The 19,845-nt window shown below is 40.3% G+C and overlaps 1 protein-coding gene across 5 annotated transcripts in view; it reads left to right on the top strand.

Moving 5' to 3' along the window:
* Positions 1-19,845, top strand: part of LOC135509743 (membrane-associated guanylate kinase, WW and PDZ domain-containing protein 2-like) — a 314,746-nt gene that overhangs the window by 196,219 nt on the left and 98,682 nt on the right. The gene's annotated exons all lie outside the window — the stretch shown is intronic.

Genomic DNA, 19,845 nt, shown 5'->3' on the forward strand with positions numbered 1-19,845 from the left:
CCTTAGCCGTGGTATATTGGCCATATACCACACCCCCTCATGCCTTATTGCTTAAATATAACATCAACTCGTCTGTTATATATTTTGGTTCAGAATAGTATGTTAATGTTATATTTAGAGTCCCATATAGGGCTGTTACGGTGACCGCATTTACCACCACACCGGCAGTCAGAAGTTATGTCTGCAGTCAAATTCCACGTGACAGTTGAGTCACAATGAATAGGCTTCTACAAAACACCACTTTGATCATTCTGATGGTCATTAGTAGCCATACCAAACTTGCTAACAGCCAGTTGTTAATGGCCGTTATTCAGCACTCTATTGTCCCTCTAGTCACTCTGGCGTCAATGCAAACAATCAAAAATCAACACTTCATGAGAGCCCTGGCATTCAGAGTTTGAGCGGAATAGGATCACCTGTTGCGCAGTGAGAGCCAGCTACTCATAGTTGGTTGATGCATGGAATAAAATAAGTGTTTGCTATTCAAGAGCATATGGATGCCGTTTTTTTTTACCCTGCCCCTGTTCTGATAAGTGCATGATTAATGGCCCATTCTAAATCATAACTAATTTCTCAAATTTAGGATTTGTTGAGACTAGTGCTTAATTTGTAAATTGGGAGCAACCTGGGGAGCTCTGAGGTACAGGAACCCATGAGAAAAAAAAACTTTAAAATAAAGCATTGCATGCATGTTATGGCATTTGCATAGTGGCATAGAACAGTAGAGTTGAGTCACTTACATAATTTGTTTTTGTTGTAGCCTATGAACCCAGCAAAATTTGTCCTTTTATAAACACATTTCATGCAATTATATCTTTGTCTTGTTTTACTTTGTAAAACAATATTTGGAACTTGATCAAATATTTTAGTAGACTACAGCAGATGGATTAGACTCTTCTCTTTTCAGCAGCAGGAGCCATTTGCTTTCCAACCTGTGTTTTCCCCTATTGTATTGCGAAAGGACTGTTTTGTCTGCATGCTATTCACTGACAGATTTGCTGTGTGTTCCTGTCTGTAGGCTCTTGTTATTGGGCTACACACAATCCACAAGCAGGTTATATTTTTAAAGAATCAGTTGATCTTCTGACTGGCCACTACATAATAAAAGCAGGTTCCCAGCATTCTCATGCTGCTATATTTATTGCTCAATTCTTTGAAAAGGCATATTAAAAAAGTAACTGCACATAACCTCCGTCCACTCTATTAGAATGCAGGTTATGGATTTCTTAATTTGTGTATGCCATTCTAAGTAAAAAATGTCCACACATTTTATTTATATATAAGTATGTGAAGACCAGATTAAACTGAGAATACTGTGTAAGCATATTAAGTTCTTGTCAATTTGTGAATGAGAGACAGAATGTATTTATTGTGTGGGCAGCTTGCTCAAGAAACAGAGCAGAGCGCTTCTTTCATACAACTCTTTGCATCATTTCTTTTGTGTTTTTGCATCATTCAGCCTTAGAGTGTATTAGAAATCAGAACATTTTGACTAACACTTGTATGACAGCTAAAGTTGCATAAATAACTGAATATAGGAAGAATATAGGAGTACCCATTTCTTTGTTAACCGCTCAACACAGAATACCCGTATGTTCGCACTCGCTTAAATAATATGTTCAATTGTATTGTTCCTACTATAAAATAATGCCATGGAAATTAGAAGCAAATCTTGCCCTCTAAATTAACTAGTGTGACTCACAGCCATTTGGCATAGACAGATCAGGGCCTAACATAAGGACGACTCAGAATATGCTATTCTGTTCTTCTGAAATAGGATATACATTTTTTATTTTTTTTAATCATAATGTTTCTTTAGACCTACCTAAAATGAATTTAAATGTATTTATTGTGATGGCATAGGCTATATTAAATAGATTAAGACTTTTTAAAATGTAGATGTTCCAAAGATTCGCATCAGTGGCTTGTAGACTAAATATGGAAGCTCGAGATGCTAAACGTGTTTGTCAATTATCGTGAGAACGGCAGATATTTGAATGACAATCACTGACTGACAAAATATCATGACCGCCAAAGCCCTAGTCCAATGTGGCTCCTTTCCAGTTTGAGTCCTGATCCAATTAATGGACCATTCAAATCTGTTCAGACTAACCAGAACCGATAAACAGGTAAAATAATCTTAGAACAAATCCGCCCACAGTTCTTTCAAATCTGTTCAGACTAACCAGAACCGATAAACAGGTAAAATAATCTTAGAACAAATCCGCCCACATTTTTTTTTATATATCTGATGCATCATATTTCCTTCATGAAATAAATGTCTTGGTTCTAAACTGGTCCCTGTCAAGTATAAAATTAAAGGCTATAAATTAAAGTAAAATACAACTTGCTGAAAGGCACACTGGGTAAAATATTCATGTATTTAAGCCAACACAGTATTTTAAGTTGCAGAGCTCAGCAAACTAAACACTCATGTGATCAACTCAGCTGATTTAAATATTTCCCCGTTCACTCCATTGTTTTTCAAAATCAACTCGCATTGAGCAAAGATCTTTGCGTTAGTGGAGTATTCCAAGTTAGGTCAACAATTTCCCAGTTTGAAGTCCAGCTAACTTGAATATTTAAGCTACATGGACTTTTTATAAGTAGATTTTTTTAAACAATGTGTTCCTAATCAACTTTGTAAAATAGATAAAATTAGCAAACCATGTAATCTGAGGCCACCTTGTGTGTGTGTGTGTGTGTGTGTGTGTGTGTGTGTGTGTGTGTGTGTGTGTGTGTGTGTGTGTGTGTGTGTGTGTGTGTGTGTGTGTGTGTGTGTGTGTGTGTGTGTGTGTTTGTGCGCGTGCGTGCGTGTGTGCTGTGTTTAAGTGTTCTGAACTATTTTCACTGTCTTGTGATTGCTGTCTCCTCTTTTTGACATTGCCAAAATAAAACACACCAACATGCACAAACAGACACACACAGCATCTCTTGGCTTCCAAACATAGGATACAAGCCACTGATGCAGACCATTGGAACATCCAGTTGTTAAAACCTATTAGGGATAGGTGTTCCGCTTCTTGTTAATCCAAACAGTGTCAGATTTCAAAAATACTTTACGGTGAAAGCATACTATGCGATTATCTGAGGGCAGCACCCAGCACACAAAACATTAAACAGTAACCAGCCAAGTAGAGGAGTAACAAAAGTCAGAAATGGCAATAAAATTGATCACTTACCTTTGATCTTCATATGGTTGCACTCACAAGACTCCATGTTACACAATTAATGTTTTGTTCGATAAAGTCCCTCTTTATGTCCAAAAACCTCGGTTTTGTTGGTGCGTTTTGTTCAGTAATCCATTGGCACAAAGCGCGATCACAGGCAAACGAAAAATCAAAAAAGTACCTTAAGTTAGTAGAAACATGTCAAACGATGTTTATAATCAATCCTCCGGTTGTTTCTGTCATAACTAATCGATCATATTTCAACCGGACAATATCTCCGTCAATAGAAAAGGAAAAACAAAAGAGGCGCGCTCCCGGTCATCTCTGGAAATGTCCACTGTCCTCTCATTGAAAATGTTGTTTCTCCCTCATTTTCCAGAGTAAAAGCCTGAAACAATGCCTAAAGACTGGCCACATGTAGTGGAAGCCATAGGGATCGTGAATTGGGTCATAAGTATTTGTATGGTGGACAGGCTTTCAATGGAAAAACAGCCATTTCAAAATAATAGCATTTCCTGGATGGATTTTCCTCAGGATTTTGCCTGCCATATCAGTTCTGTTATACTCAGACATTATTTTAACAGTTTTGGAAACATGGTAGTATTGGATAGTGTTTTCTATCCAATACTACCTTGCATATCCAAGCTTCTGGGCCTGAGTAACAGGCACTTTACATAGGGCACCTTATTCATCCAAACTACTCAATACTGCCCCCGGTCCCAGAAAGGTTAAAAGTATAATATATCCATGTCATATAACCTACACCTTCAAAATAAATCCATTGTTTATTTTAGACAGGTCTAAGAAACATATGAAGAATACTCAGAGTTGTCCTTATGTTAGTAAGGCAACACCCCCCCCCCCCCCTGAAATGGACAAAAATGAATGGGAAGTTATTGGCACCGGACAAGTCATATACACGGTGTCCAATACCACTCAATTCGGCATTGTTTCATTCAAAGTTGATTGCAAATGCCATGTGTAACACTCCAGAAATCCAACAGATGGCGAGTGCGCTCCACCGTGATTTTTCATATTGCAAATGTAAGACAAGTCAAGACGCAAGAGTACAATTTTGATTTTTTTTTTTTTTTTACGTATCACCTCCTTAAAAAAGTGCTTTCTGGACCGTTTTTCACGTGTAAGAACTGATACTTTTGTCAAATTTTATTATCATTATTATTATTTATTTTTTACTTGTATATAAGGCATGTTTTGTCCATTTGCAATATGATTTCATGGGAAGTCAAAAGTCAAAAATAGCAAAATATTTGAAAAACTTATCACCCCCTTAACTTCTTAAGGTATAGGGGGCATCATTTTCACTTTTGGATAAATAGCGTGCCCAATTTCAACTTCCTGCTACTCATGCCAGGAATATAAGATATGCATATTATTAGTAGATTTGGATAGAAAACACTGAAGATTCTAAAACTGTTTGAATCATGTCTGTGAGCATAACAGACCTTATGAAGCAGGCAAAACCCAGAGGACTAACCATTCAGATTTTTTATTTTTTTGGTCTCTGTCTGTTCACTGAGGTCTCATTGGCAAACAATATTTCCTACGCACCTGTTTTCAGTTCCTACCGCTTGCACTGGATGTCACCAGTCTTTGGAATTTGGTTGAGGTTATTCATTTGTGCAATGAAGAAGTAGGCCATCTAGGAACTGGGTAACACTGTTGAGAGTGCGCAAGACGTGAAAAGTAGCATGGTTTGTTGTCTTCCTGTATTGAACACAGACCCGTCTACAATTTGATCGATTATTAACGTTGAAAAATACGTAAAGTTGTATTACAAAAGTAGTTTGAAATATATTGGCAACTTTTGAAATGTTTTGTAGTGACGTTTTGTTTCTTGGAAGCTGTTTTTTTCTGGATCAAACGAGTCAAATAAATGGATATTTGGGATATATATGGACGGAATTAATCAAACAAAAGGACCAATTGTGATGTTTATGGTACACATTGGAGTGCCAACAAAAGAAGCTTGTCAAAGGTAATGCACATTTAATTTCTGTGTTTTGTGTAGTGCCTGCAGGGTTGAAATATGCTACCCTCTTTGTTTACTGTTGGCCTATCATCAGATAATAGCTTCTTATGCTTTCGCTGAAAAGCCTTTTTAAAATCTGACATGTTGGCTGGATTCACAACCAGTGTTACATGTTTGATTTAATGAACATTTGATTTTTAAATCATTTTTTTAAATTTGCGGCACTGCATTTTCCCTGTTTTTTGCCCAAGTGGGAACGCAACCGTCCCCTATACACTAAGTTAAAAAGTGCTTTCTGGACCGTTTTTCGATTTTTTTTCAATTTGTGTCAATTACACATGTATAAGAACTGTATCAACATACTTTAGTCATTTTATAATCATTTGAAACATTGTTTTTTTTACTTGTGCATAAGGAATATGTTTTGTCCATTTGACTTCCTATGAAATCATATTGCAAGTCGAAAATGTGAACATTTTTTCAAAAACCTATCATGTCCAAATGCAATATGAAAGATTTGAAAGTGCCAAATCAGGATGTTATGTCCATTTGCCATGTACGATCAATGGAAGTCGGTTTACAAACTCAAAAGTCAGTGAACCATGTCCAAAAAGCATTTATACTGCCTTTGGATGGGCACGGGTGGGGGGTGCTCCCTACCCAACCGTGGACCACTTGCTACCCCATAATGGCATTAAAAACCATATTAAAAATGTGCTCCTGGTAACCCGTTCAAATTACCAGGTGTACTGCTGTGCATTTGCAGTATGTTTCAATGTGCATTTAGCATCACAAATGCAAAATTGACTGGCCTGATGAACTCGGAATGGCCGGGCAGTGATAGTGATTCCTCTCCATCTCTCGTTGGTGTTGATTTCAGAATGTCATTTTGGTGATGGTTCCTCACTGTTTAAACATATTGCAAATGGAGAAAAGTCAGCCAGCAAGTCACCATTCATCAGTCAATTAGATATAATTTTGACACCAACCTGACACAAACTGACACCACACCCGCTTTTTACAACTCGTTTAGATGCCAACTATCACATATTTTGGAGCTGGCTCAAAATTCACAGCTCCTTCTGTTCAAACCATAATAGAAACATAAAACACTAAGTTACGTTCTAGCTGCGGGTCCAGTTCTGACATTATATGTAGGCCAAGCTGAGGTGACCCTGAATCCCAAGTTTCGGCTCGATGGGTAATTCGGTGCCCGAGCAAGACATTAATTGGTGCTGAAAATCCACTTTTTTCCATGCCTTGCTACAGGGTCCTTGAATGAGCTATCGGACAGAAACATTGGGGTCCGTCTATGGGCCGAGCCGGTTTCAATGGACCTAGTCTTGCGACTCTGGGACTTTTCTAAATGTCGTTATTTTTGTAATGGTCAAAATGAATTGAAGTCATTGCAAATGTACGAGGCTGTTTCTCGTTCCGAGAACCTTCTAGAGCCACATAACTCACCACGCACTATCAACATGAGCTCTTGAACAGGTTTCTAAAGTTTCAGAACTCTAAACCTGACGGTTCTTTAATAGTTCGAACAAAGTTAACTATTGCAGGCAGGGTAGGCTAATGGTTAGAGCGTTGGACTAGTAACCGAAAGGTTGCACGTTCAAATCCCCGAGCTGACAAGGTACAAATCTGTCATTCTGCCCCTGAACAGGCAGTTAACCCACTGTTCCTAGGCCGTCATTGAAAAAAAGATTTTGTTCTTAAACTGACTTGCCTAGTAAAATCACATTTTAAAAAGTCTAGAAGTTAAATTACGATAGATAAATGGCTTTTTTTTTATTGGTACCGTAGGTTCAACTTTGACGTGAAACGGAAAAATTGCTCTATTTTCATTTTTGACCTTTTATCCCAGAAAAGTGGCCATAACTCAAAAACCGTTGAGGCCTGGACGCCATCTTGTTCGGGGCCAACTGCCCATTATGACAAACCTATGCTCACCAAGTTGTCTTCGAAGTCTTTTACGTTTACGAGATAAGGCCATGTCGTGATTTTGTACATTTGCAATATGATTCCATTCGCCCTCTTGTGGGATTTACCGGGACAGCGGAAAAATGACCAAAATTAGAATTTTATATAAAACGGAAACCGAATGTCCGAGAGACTTAGTTTGATGACTTCCTGGAAGATCTGGCCCTGCTGCACGGCCTGCCGCCACAAATTTTAGAAATGATGTCGGACGTCTAGTAAGGGACCGTCCATTTGCAATGTGGACTTTCTCACTAACCATATGGCAAATGTCAAAATTGTCAGGATTTGGCCAGGGTTGTTCCGGGTTTTGGTCACTAGATGCCCCCATTGTGCTTTTTGACCTTATGTTTTTTCCCTTGTTCCCCATTATTATTTGCACCTGTACCTCGTTTCCCCTGATTGTATTTAAACCCTTAGTTTCCCTCAGTTCTGTGCTCTGTGTTTGTATGTTAGCACCCAGCCCTAGTGTTCTGTGTTTTCTTGTCGATTCCGGTGGATGCTCTTGTGGAATTCTGTTTTTGTTTTTGAGTGTCTCTTGAGGCTTTTTTGTGCTATTCCTACCACCTTTTGGATTTGCCATTTTTGTATTTAAGGACTTCTCCTTTTTACTTTATTAAATACACCGTCTTAAGTACTGCTGTGTCTGCCTCATCTTCTGGGTTCTGCTGACTATTCGTGGCTCAGTTGGTTAAGTGACTGTTTCTCACTCCGGAGACCCAGGTTCGTAACCGGGTCCTGACAAAAATGTTCCCTTAAGGTATGGTACTGATCTGCCTATGCCATATGGCTGTGGGCTACGCTAGTTAATTTGGCAGACAAGATTGTTAGAATTCTGTGGCATTATAGTATATAGAATACAATTGAACAAAACAAAGTAAAAATTGAAAGGATACTTTCCCAAACAATTTGAGGGCGTGCGCACATGAGGTTATCCTGTGTTGTAGTGAGCCATCAGTTATTATTATTAAATTATTTACATTTTTTGCATGTTTTGCATGTTATTTTGGCATTAATACATGTCACAAGTTTGCAAACAATACGGAGCGTAGGGGTTTGCAAACATACGGAGCATAGGGGTTGGTAATGTTCTCTAGTTGCGCTGTGATTGGCTCAGCGTTCTGTTACTCATGAGGACACTACCTCACCGCAAAATCTACAGGGAGTGCTCGAAAATTCAAGACTCTTGGGTGCTGCCATAGAGTTACATTAGAAGTGCCCACCCAAAAAGGCTCAAGGTCATTGGCCACCGATAAAATGACATCAAATCACGTTATATCTACCGTAGCTTTTGATTGTGGACTGGAAACTCGGACTGGAAATCTCAGACTTTAGTGGGACCAAGGCCATTCTCCCCTGATTGCTCAATTTGGCCGGGCGGCCAGCTCTAGGAAGAATCTTGGTGGTTCCAAACTTCTTCCATTTAAATAATGTTGGGGCCACTGTGTTCTTGGACCTTCAATGCTAAATAAATGTGTTGGTACCCTTCCCCAGATCTGTGCCTCGACACAAACCTGTCTCGGATCTCTACGGACAATTCTTTTGACCTCATGGCTTAGTTTTTGCTCTGACATGCACTGTGAACTGTGGGACCTTATATAGACAGGTTTGTGCCTTTCCAAGCCATGTCCAATCAATTGAATTTACAACAGATGGACTCTAATCAAGCTGTAAAAACATCTCAAGGATGATCAATGGAAACAGGATGCACCTGAGCTCAATTTCAAGTCTCATAGCAAAGGGTCTGAATATTTATATAAATAAGGTATCTGTTTTTACAGATTTGCTATAATAAAAAAGCTATAACTGTTTTTGCTTTGTCATTGAGGTATTGTGTGTAGATTGATGAGAAACATGTTTAATTTAATACATTTTTGAATAAGGCTAATGTAACAAAATGTGGAAAAAGTTAAGGGATCTGAATACTTTACGAATGCATTGTATATGCCTATAGGCTTGGCTACACGAGGTGAAAGCATGATTCGAAAAAGTTGCCAAAAAAAGGAATTGTTTCTTGCCTTATGCTGGGCATCATTCACAAGTGATACTATATAATATAAAGTGGCAGGCTAATATTGTCACCCATCAGAATATTCTTGATTTAATCTTGTCTTTACAAACACTAAATAGTATGTGTGTGACATTTATTTTGATTTAGAATTATCCCATCTCGAAACAGGGGTATGGGAAAAAATACGTCATCGGGGAAGCTTTTCCCGTGGTTCATTCTCAGGTTGAAGCCTGCTTGACAGAGACGCTAAGCTGCCAGCCATCAAGCTAACGAAGTTGTTACCAGATGAGTTTTGCAATGGAGCCCTCTTTGTCTGGAGAAATAAATGAACGGTTGCAACGCTGCAGGAGCTGTATCTACTAAGCTTTGTTCCAGCACAAACCGGATCACTCAGAGTTCCAATGCAAGGGTTATAAGCTTGAGGTCGCTTCCTTGATCGCCAGCCTACGTAAGAAACTGGGGAAAACGTAGAGTAGAATGTTTACATTTTCTACGCCTGTGGCTGGACGGTGTTCACGCTCGTTGGACGCATCTCTGCCTTGTCGTCTGTAGTTATCTCACTGGCCCATTTTGCACAGAGCTCTCCCATCTGATAGCAGAGTCAAAGGAGCACAGCAAGAGGAGCAAAGCAATCAACGTTGGTCGCATCCCACGAGCCATGGAAGCCATAGACAGCGGCCTTCCGCAAAAGCAGTCTACACCCCTAACGAGAAACCCGGAGAGGATACAAACGAATAGTTTCACAGTCCTGGAGCCTGATCCTGATGCACCTTTGGTCACTGGAGCTACAGTGCCTACTTCTACAATGTTGAAGTTGACATTGGAAATCTGTCCCTTCTCTCGATCGAGCGGGGCATCTCCAGCTGTCAGCGGCCTGCACCAGGTGCCAGGAGCAACGGGCTCAAGTTATCCTGCCTCTCGCCCATCCATAAAGGGTTCTCCGATTCCTGTGAAGCTTGATTTTGGGCAGCTCCATGGTAAGAAATATGACTGTTCCTGGTGCAAAAACAATGTCCTATCCCGGAGCTTGAGTAAATTACATTACTAAGCTGCACCCAAATGTTCTATGTCAAGACATGGAAATCGATTATAACGTAGTCCATATGGGTTTTAACGATATTTAAGGGCAGCTCTAAACAGTTGAAACTGGATTTAAGAGCTGATTGCTAGACACAAACAAAATAACCATCGTATCTGGCCAAGTGCCCTCTCTGAATCGTGGCATTGAACACTAGCAGGGTTTTCTTTACAACTGGCTACGTGATTAATGCAAGCTCAATGGGTGTAACTTTTGTTGACAATTTCAATACCTTTTGGAAACAAAACATGTTTTATGAGGATGGGATCCACCCAAATAATTTGGGTTTCCTGGATCCTTTCACAGCATAAGGCTGCATTGAGACAATGACTTATCATTGTACCAAGCCCAGCTAATCCCTACCATTGTGATGCAGAGTTGTCATAATTCTTCAACAAATTCACACCAGGGGCATTGGTAGACACAAAGTAACCTAATTTGTCCCTCTAGCTGCCCTGAATGCCTCTGCTGATCCTACAGCTATTTTATGTGCCTATGAACCAGATGTATACTGTTAGCACTGAGGCGGTATACCCTAGGAGGAAGTCCACTGTGTGCAGCTCACCCTGCACTAACATAAATAACATGAGCATATCTACTTCTGCTAAACGTCCCAGTAATGCAATGAAAACTATGCAAGCATCCCAGAAGAAGTGCTCAAAATAGCCCACGTTAACATATGCAGCTTAAGGAAAAAAGGTTTGATGAAAAATAATTTGCTTGTAACAGATGACATTCATATTCTGACTCTCTGAAACTCACTTAGATAATACTGTTGATAAAGTGGTAGCAATTACAAGGTTATAACATTTTCAGAAAAAATAGTAATGCCAAGGGTGGAGCTGTTGCTGTTTATTTTCAGAAAAACATTCCTGTAAAGATTAGAGGATCTCATGTTCAGTAATATTTAAGTAATTTGGCTACAGGTTCATCTGCCTCACCTAAAGCCCATTCTGGTGGGAAGCTGCTCTAAACCACCAAGTGCTAACAGTCAGTATCTGGATAACATGTGTGAATGCTTGATAATGTATGTGATAGTTACAAACCTCTTTGGCCCTGCAGTCTAGGGGGGGATGGAAACGAGACCCGTAACAAATTATACAGTAACAGTGAAAACGTACAACTTATTTACCGCCAAACACTCAGGGTTTATTTTTTAAACACACAGTAATGGACAACCCAGTGGATGGTCCACCCAGTTCTAACTAATGTCCTTTAGACAATATTTACCTATGGGTAGTGTATGCTCATGGGCGACTTTTCTTGGTACCCCCTTTTCCCATCGTCAAACAAACACCATAACAAAGCAATACTCACAGGTTAAAAACCTGTTAGAGTTAGGGCAACTTTTTTCAACATTTTGTTAAAAATCGCGCAACATTTCAACGTCCTGCTACTCATGCCAGGAATATAGTATATGCATATGATTAGTATGTGTGGATAGAAAACACTCTGAAGTTTCTAAAACTGGTTAAACCACGGCTGTGACTTTAACAGAACGTATGTCTCGGGGAAAATCCCAAGGAAAACTGATCACCCAAAAGAAAAAAAATTATCAATGCGCCAGTTGCCTGTATTGTCTATAGGAAGAGATAATAGATGGCTCCCAGTTGACATTTCCTACAGCTTCCACACGATGTCTCCAGTCTTGGCAATTGGTGTGACGTTATTCCTTGGTTCAACGAAGAAGAGGCATTTCCTGTCATCACTGCATCACAAAGGAAGTTTTGGTAGAGAGAATATCGACCATCGTCTGAAGACTTAATGCTATTGAATACAGATTGCCCCGTGATGAATTCGATCGCGTATTAACGTTTACTAATACCTAAAGTTGGATTACAAAAGTAGTTTGAAGTTTATAGGCAACTTTTTTAATTTAAAAAAATAACGTTGTGTTTAAAAACTGTTTTTCCTGGATCTGACGGTCTTCATAAATGGACATTTTGGGTATACAAGGACCGATTCAAGGACCGGGTTGCCCAGAGAGGTTTTAACAGACAAAGTGACATGTAGTTGCAAAAACAAAAGAGAGCTCTCCAGAGAGGACTAATTAAAACAAGGGAAAGGGGATGTGATTGGGTAAGGGAAAAGGAGCAGGTGTGTCTTCAGATTAGCGACTGATTGGTGACTGATTGGTGGCACCTGTGAATAGGGCAGAAGGAAAGAAAATACACACTCAGGATCCACACACAGGATACCTGTATCTGTAACAGATATCAACAGAGAGATATATCTCCTGGGTGATTTAAATATTGACTGGCTTTCAACAAGCTGACCACTCAAGAAAAGCGTTGAACTGTAACCAGTGCCTGCAACCTGGTTCAGGTTAGCAGTCAACCAACCAGGATAGTTACAAACAGCACAGGAATGAATTCATAAGCACATATTGATTACAACTTTACTAATGCTGCAGAAATTTGCTTGAAATCAGTACCCAGATCCATCAGATGTAGTGATCACAATATAGTAGCCATATCTAGGTAAACCAATGTTCCAAAGGCTGGGCCTAATATAGTGTATAAGAGGTCATACAATAATAAGTATTGTAGTGATTCCTATGTTGTTGATGTAAATAATATGTTGGTCCGTAGTGTATAATAAGGAGCAAACATATGCTGCACTTGACACATTTATGAAATTGCTTATTCCAGTTACTAATAAGCATGCACCCATTAAGAAACTTACTGGATTGATGAGGAATTTAAAAATTGTAAAGGTGGAGAGGGATGAAACAAAAGGAATGAAAAATAAGAAAATTGAGAAATCATGTGACTAATCCTAATAAAAAGATTAAGAAACTATAGTATGAAACAAAGATAAATGATGAAGAATGATAAAAAGCTTTGCAGCACCTTAAATCAAAATTTGAAAAAAAAAAAAAAAAAGGCAAACTCACCTCCAACATTCATTGAATCAGATAGCTCATTCATCACAAAACCCACTGATAACTACTTTCATGATTTTTTTTCATTGGCAAGATTAGAAAACTTGACATGCCAGCAACAAAGGCTGACACTATACATCAAATTATATCTGACCAAATTATGAAAGACAAGCATTGTAATTTTTAATTCCGCAAAGTGAGTGTGGTGGGTTTGAAATACTTGTCTATCAACAATGACAAACCACCAAGGTCTGACAACTTGGATGGAAAATTACTGAGGATAATAGCTGACGATATTGCCACTCCTGGCTTTACTGGTTAAAATATATATACACTGCTCCAAACAAAAAGGGAACACTTAAACAACACAATGTAACTCCAAGTCAATCACACTTCTGTGAAATCAAACTGTCCACTTCGGAAGCAACACTGATTGACAATAAATTTCACATGCTGTTGAGCAAATGGAATAGACAACAGGTGGAAATTATAGGCAATTATCAAGACACCCCCAATAAAGGAGTGGTTCTGCAGGTGGGGACCACAGACCACTTCTCAGTTCCTATGCTTCCTGACTGATGTTTTGGTCACTTTTGAATGCTGGCGGTTCTTTCACTCTAGTGGTAGCATGAGACGGAGTCTACTACAACCCACACAAGTGGCTCAGGTAGTGCAGCCAATCCAGGATGACACATCAATGCGAGCTGTGGCAAGAAGGTTTGCTGTGTCTGTCAGCGTAGTGTCCAGGGCATGGAGGTGCTACCAGGAGACAGGCCAGTACATCAGGAGATGTGGAGCAGGCCGTAGGAGGGCAACAACCCTGCAGCAGGACCGCTACCTCCGCCTTTGTGCAAGGAGGAGCACTGCCAGAGCCCTGCAAATGACCTCCAGTAGGCCACAAATGTGCATGTGTCTGCACAAACGGTCAGAAACAGACTCCAAGAGGGTGGTATGAGGGCCTGACGTCCACAGGTGGGGGTTGTGCAACACCGTGCAGGACGTTTGGCATTTGCCAGAGAACACCAAGATTGGAAAATTCGCCACTGGCACCCTGTGCTCTTCACAGGTGAAAGCAGGTTCACACTGAGCACTTGACAGACGTGACAGAGTCTGGAGATGCCGTGGAGAACGTTCTGCTGCCTGCAACATCCTCCAGCATGACTGGTTTGGCGGTGGGTCAGTCATGGTGTGGGGTGGCATTTCTTTGGGGAGCCGCAAAGCCCTCCATGTGCTCGCCAGAGGTAGCCTGACTGCCATTAGGTACCGAGATCAGATCCTTAGACCCCTTGTGAGACCATATGCTGGTGAGGTTGGCCTTGGGTTCCTCCTAATGCAAGACAATGCTAGACCTCATGTGGCTGGAGTGTGTCAGCAGTTCCTGCAAGAGGAAGGCATTGATGCTATGGACTGGCCCGCCCGTTCCCCAGACCTGAATCCAATTGAGCACATCTAGGACATCATGTCTCGCTCCATCCATCAACGCCACGTTGCACCACAGACTGTCCAGGAGCTGGCGGATGCTTTAGTCCAGGTCTGGGAGGAGATCCCTCAGGAGACCATCCGCCACCTCATCAGGAGCATGCCCAGGCGTTGTAGGGAGGTCATACAGGCACGTGGAGGCCACACACACTACCGAGCCTCATTTTGACTTGTTTTAAGGACATTACATCAAAGTTGGATCAGCCTGTAGTGTGGTTTTCCACTTTAATTTTGAGTGTGACTCCAAATCCAGACCTCCATGGGTTGATAAATTTGATTTCCATTGATAATTTTTGTGTGATTTTGTTGTCAGCATATTCAACTATGTGAAGAAAAAAGTATTTAATAAGAATATTTCATTCATTCAGATCTAGGATGCGTTATTTTAGTGTTCCCTTTATTTTTAGAGCAGTGTATATATATTTTTAACCTCTATTTAACCCAGCCAAACTCTCCATAAACCCGGACGATGCTGGGCCAATTGTGCGCCGCCTCTCTGGGACTCCCGATCAACGCCGGTTATTATACAGCCCGGGAAAAAACCCGGGTCTGTAGTGACGTCTCTAGCACTGTGGCACTTGGGAGACCATAATAGCTGACCAATCAACCTGTTTCCAACCCTCAGTAAACGTTTGAAAAAAATCGTGTTGGACCAGATAGAATGCGATTTTAACATAAACAAATTGACAACAAACTTTCACCTTTCTTATAGGGAAGGACATTCAACAAGCACAGCACTTACACAAATGACTGATGATTGGCTGAGAGAAATTGATGATAAAATTATTGTGGGGACTGTTTTCTTATACTTTCAGTGCGGCTTTTGACGTTATCAACCATAGTGTGCTCCTGGAAAAACATGTGTTATGGCTTGACACGCCCTGCTGTATTGTGGATAAAGAGTTACATTAAAGAACACCCTCTGTGTTCTGTTAGACAGGTAAGCCTCTCCAACATAATCCAGGAGGTATCAGAAATTCCCCAGGGCAGCTGTCTAGGCCCCTTACTTTTTTCAATCTTTACTAACGATATTCCACTAGCTTTGAGTAAAGCCAGTGTGTTAATGTATGCGGATGACTCAACACTATACATGTCAGCTACCCCAGCGACTGAAATGACTGTAACACTTAACAAAGAGCTGCAGTTAGTTTCAGAGTGGGTGGCAAGGAATAAGTTAGTCCTAAATATTTCTAAAACTAAATGCATTGTATTTGGGACAAAACATTCACTAAACCCTAAACCTCAACGGAATCCTGTAATAAATAATGTGGAAATTGAACTAGTTGAGATGACTAAACTGCTTGGAGTAACCCTGGATTGTAAAACTTTCATGGTCAAAACCTATTGATACAGCAGTTGCTAAAATGGGGAGAAGTCTGTCCATAATAAAGCACTAAACTACCTTCTCAACAGCACTATAAATAAGGCATGTCCTACATTATTTATATGGGCCCTATTTTTGTCGCACCTGGACAATTGTTCAGTCTTGTGATCAGGTACCACAAAAAGGGACTTAGGAAAATTGCAAATAGCTCAGAACAGGGCAGCATGGCTGGCCCTTGGATGTACACAGAGAGCTAAAATTAATAATATGCATGTCATTCTCTCTTGGCTCAAAGTGGAGCAGAGATTGACTATCACCACTTGTATTTATGTGAGCTATTGACATGATGAATGCACAGAGCTGTCAGTTTGAACTACTGGCGCACAGCTCGGACTCCCATGCATACCCCACAAGACATGCCACAAGAGGTCTCTTCACTGTCCCCTGGTCCAGAACAGACTAAGAGAGGCACACAGTACTACTACAGAGAGCAATGACTACATGGAACTCTATTCCACATCAAGTAACTGATGCAAGCAGTACATTTGGATTTAAAAAACAGATAAAAAATACACCTTATGGAACAGCGGGGGCTATGAAGCAACAGAAACATAGGCACAGACACATGCATACACATTCACACACATTGTGTGTAATTTTGCTGGACACCAGGAAAGGGGATCCATAATAAATACAAATACATGCAAGCCAGATAGGCTATACTCCTGTTGTAAATGTTTTGAAAACTTCTTCAGGATCAATGTCCCTTCCACTTGACGGTTGAACTAATGTAGGCTAATGTGATGCATGAGGCTGTAAGTAACAAGAAAATGTCCCAGGACATAGACATATCTGATATTGGCAAAAAGCTTAAATTCTTGTTAATCTAAGTGCACTGTCCAATTTACAGTAGCTAATACAATGAAAGAATAGCATGATATTATTTGAGGAGAGTGCACAATCTTCTTGGAACCAGTTATTGGTACCATTTGAATGGAAACACTGTGAAGTATGTGGAAATGTGAAAGGAATGTAGGATAATATAACACATTAGATCTGGTAAAATATAATACAAAGAAATAAAGCGTTTTTTGTATTATCATCTTTTAAATGCAAAAGAAAGGGCAAATATATATTATTCCAGCCCAAGTGCCATTTAAATTTGGGCCTCTAGATGGCAGCAATGTATGTGCAAAGTTTTAGACTGATCCAATGAACCATTGCATTTCTGTTCAAAATTTGTATCAAGACTGCCCAAATGTGCCTAATTTGTTTACTCTTAGGGCTGAGATCCCGCTAACATGATCGATATGACAACAGCCAGTGAAAGTGCAGGGCATCAAATTCAAAACAACAGAAATCCCATACTTAAAATTCCTCAAATATAGAAGTATTTCACAACATTTTAAAGATACATTTCTTGTTAATCCCACTACAGTGTCCGATTTAAAAACTGTGCCCTCTCCTCAAACAATGGTATGGTATTCCTTCACTCTAATAGCTACTATAAATTGGACAGTTAGCAATAATTTAAGCTTTCTGCCAATATCAGATACAGTGGGGCAAAAAAGTATTTAGTCAGCCACCAATTGTGAAAGTTCTCCCACTTAAAAAGATGAGAGAGGCCTGTAATTTTCATCATAGGTACACTTCAACTATGACAGACAAAATGAGAAAAAAATACAGAAAATCACATTGTAGGATTTTTTTATATGAATTTATTTGCAAATTATGGTGGAAAATAAGTATTTGGTCACCTACAAACAAACAAGATTTCTGGCTCTCACAGACCTGTAACTTCTTCTTTAAGAGGCTCCTCTGTCCTCCACTCGTTACCTGTGTTAATGGCACCTGTTTGAACAGGTATAAAAAACACCTGTCCACAAACTCAAACAGTCACACTCCAAACTCCACTATGGCCAAGGCTAAAGAGCTGTCAAAGGACACCAGAAACAAAATTTTAGACCTGCACCAGGTTGGGAAGACGGAATCTGCAATAGGTAAGCAGCTTGGTTTGAAGAAATCAACTGTGGTAGCAATTATTAGGAAATGGAAGATATACAAGACCACTGATAACCCCCCCGATCTGGGGCTCCACGCAAGATCTCACCCCGTGGGGTCAAAATGATCACAAGAAAGGTGAGCAAAAATCCTAGAACCACATGGGGGGACCTAGTGAATGACCTGCATAGAGCTGGAACCAAAGTAACAAAGCCTACCATCAGTAACACACTACGCCACCAGGGACTCAAATCCTGCAGTGCCAGACGTGTCCCCCTGCTTAAGCCAGTACATGTCCAGGCCCGTCTGAAGTTTGCTAGAGAGCATTTGGATGATCCAGAAGAAGATTGGGAGCATGTCATATGATCAGATGAAACCAAAATATAACCTTTTGGTAAAAACTCAACTCGTCGTGTTTGGAGGACAAATAATGAGTTACATCCAAAGAACACCATACCTGGGGGTGAAGCATGAGGGTGGAAACATCATGGGGCTGTTTTCTGCAAAGGGACCAGGACGACTGATCTGTGTAAAGGAAAGAATGAATTAGGCCATGTATCGTGAGATTTTGAGTGAAAACCTCCTTCCATCAGCAAGGGCATTGAAGATGAAACGTGGCTGGGTCTTTCAGCATGACAATGATCCCAAACACACCGCCCGGTCAACGAAGGAGTGGCTTCGTAAAGAAGCATTTCAAGATCCTGGAGTGGCCTAAGACAGTCTCCAGATCTCAACCCCATAGAAAATCTTTGGAGGGAGTTGAAAGTCCATGTTGCCCAGCAACAGCCCCAAAACATCACTGCTCTAGAGGAGATCTGCATAGAGGAATGGGCCAAAACTTAGAGAAAATGTTTGACCTCTATCATTGCCAACAAAGGGTATATAACAAAGTATTGAGATAAACTTTTGTTATTGACCAAATACATATTTTCCACCATAATTTGCAAATAAATTCATTAAAAATCCTACAATGTGATTTTCTTTCTCATTTTGTCTGTCATAGTTGAAGTGTACCTATGATGAAAATTACAGGCCTCTCTCATCTTTTTAAGTGGGGGAACTTGCACAATTGGTGGCTGACTAAATACTTTTTTGCCCCACTGTATGTCTATGTACTGGGAAATGTTCTTGCTGCTTTCAACCTCATGTTAATCGCATTAGCCTTCATTAGCGCAACCGTCCCGCAGGGGACCCACCAATCCTGAGGAAGTATAATATATCCTCTTAGAGATCGGGCTGCTTTTTTCAACGTTCTGTTAAAAATCGCGCAACATTTCAACATCCTGCTACTCATGCCAGGAATATAGTATATGCATATGATTAGTATGTGTGCATAGAAAACACTCTGAAGTTTCTAGAACTGCTGGTGTCTGTGACTATAACAGAACGAGTTCCGTGGTCAAAATCGCCAGAAAACCTGGTCACTAAATAGACGAAGAAAAAATCAATCCCCCAGTCCATGTATTGTCTATTGGAAGGAAAAGAACACCGGCTCTTTCCATGACATAGACAGATAAGGTGAATGCAGGGGAAAGCAATGATCCCTTATTGATGTCACTTGTTAAATCCACTCCATCAGTGTAGCTGAAGGGGACAAGACAGGTTAAAGAAGGATTTTTAAGCCTTGAGATGATTGAGACATGGATTGTGTATGTGTGCCATTCAGAGGATGAATAGGAAAGTGCTTTTGCCAGACGCACCGGTTTGTGTCAAGGCCGTCATTGGAAATAAGAATTTGTTCTTAAAACTGACTTGCCTAGTTAAATAAAGGTACAAAAAAAAAGTACTGCAATGCTGATAGGTTTTTCAGCATTTTTTGGTGGGGGGCTCCCGAGTGGCACAGCAGTCTAAGGCACTGCATCTCAGTGATAGAGGCATCACTACAGACCCTGGTTCAATTCCAGTCTGTATCACAACTAGCTGTG

Source organism: Oncorhynchus masou, chromosome 22 (assembly GCF_036934945.1).
Source record: "Oncorhynchus masou masou isolate Uvic2021 chromosome 22, UVic_Omas_1.1, whole genome shotgun sequence".
NCBI lineage: Eukaryota > Metazoa > Chordata > Actinopteri > Salmoniformes > Salmonidae > Oncorhynchus > Oncorhynchus masou.